A 1,689-nucleotide genomic window follows, 5' to 3' on the forward strand; every position below is an offset into this window, starting at 1 on the left:
TGCTGCCTGACAATAGGACTGCTGCTGCTAAGTCGCTTCAGTCGTGTCCGACTCTGTGCGACCCCATAGACGTCTGGCAGCCCACCAGGCTCCCCCGTCCCTGGGATTCTCCAGGCAAGAACACTGGAGTGGGTTGCCATTTCCTTCTCCAGTGCATGAAAGTGAAAAGTGAAAGTGAAGTCGCTCAGACGTGTCCGACTCTCAGCGACCCCATGGACTGCAGCCTAGCAGGCTCCTCCATCCATGGGATTTTCCAGGCAAGAGGACTGGAGTGGGCTGCCATCGCCTTCTCGAACAATAGGACTGAGGCTTCTTTGAAGACGGTCTTGCCTTGCAGCGAGTGTTTATGACCCGCTCAGGAAGACTAGAAAGCCATGTATGCAACAACTCAAAGCAACCACACACTCTCAGCTTAACTAACTGATGAAAACTGATCTTTTCCTCTCAAAGTGCAAGGCGTTACTTTGGATGATTTGGACCGTAAGTAGCAGTTAACCCTGTGCTGTGTGCTAAGTCACTTACAGTCGTGTCCGACTCTTTGTGACCCTTTGGACTGTAGCCCACCAGGCTCCTCTGTCCACGTGATTCTCCAGGCAAGAATACTGGAGTGGGTTGCTATGCCCTCCTCCAGGGGATCTTCTCACCCTAGGGACTGAACCCACGTCTCTCATGTCTCCTGCATTGGCAGGCAGGTTCTTTACCCCTAGTGCCTCCTGGGGAGCCCAACAGTTAACCCTATTCCAAGTGTTTTCAACAATGATAACGTCAGTGGCTATTATGATTCACATAGGAGTTTGGGTTGTTGCTGCAGTTTGGTTAATCCAGTGACTCAGGGATGTCATTAAGGAACCTGAGTCTTTCCCATTTTCTCTTGTGTGATCTTTGGAATGTCAGCCTTTTCCACAGACCAGCTCGCCTCTTGACAGCAAGGTGGCTGCCCACACTTCCAGGTAGTTCTGCATGTGAAAAATGTCTGAAAGTGAGGGGAGTGATCTTTTGTTCTTGGGTATTTTCTTAGGAGTCTGAAAACATTCTCTAGAATCTTCCAGAAGACTTCTCATTAGGTCTGATTGGCCGGTAGTGGGGTCACATGCTCCTTCCTGGACCAATCCCTGCAAGGGGGTGTGACTTCCCTGCCTGGTCCTCTGGAGTTGAGTAGATGGTGGCAAACAGCAGCCCTCATCCTTGCACAGACCTTCTCTACTTCCCTTGACTTGCCTCCGCCATCCCTCCTGCAGGAATGCCTGTCCCGTTCCTCAGTGTCATCCTGATGAACCATTTGCATCATTTAGGAATCAGGTCAGTTGCAAGTAACAGGCAAGCCAACTAAGAGTGACTTGAATGAAGATGGGTTTGTTTTTCTCTCATCATGGGAAGAAGCTCAGAGACAGGCAGTGGGGAACCAGGGCTGTATCCATCATTGATGTTCCAGGGACCAGGCTCTCTCTGGCTCCCCACTTAGCATCCTCAGCAGACTGGTCTTCATCCACAGGCTCGTCTACCACCTTCTGGTTCTAAAGTGGCAGTTTCATCTCCAGGCGGGAAGAAGAAAGAAGGAAGGAGGGGTGATTCCTGTGTCGCAAAAGTACCAGTGCATTCTCAGAAATGCTGTCCAGACATCCACGTATGTTCCATTTGCTGCAGGGAGGTCCTGTGGCCACATTAGCTGAAAGAGAGTCTGGGGAAAAG

This window comes from Bison bison, unplaced genomic scaffold (assembly GCF_000754665.1).
Source record: "Bison bison bison isolate TAMUID 2011002044 unplaced genomic scaffold, Bison_UMD1.0 scf7180017864038, whole genome shotgun sequence".
Lineage (NCBI taxonomy): Eukaryota > Metazoa > Chordata > Mammalia > Artiodactyla > Bovidae > Bison > Bison bison.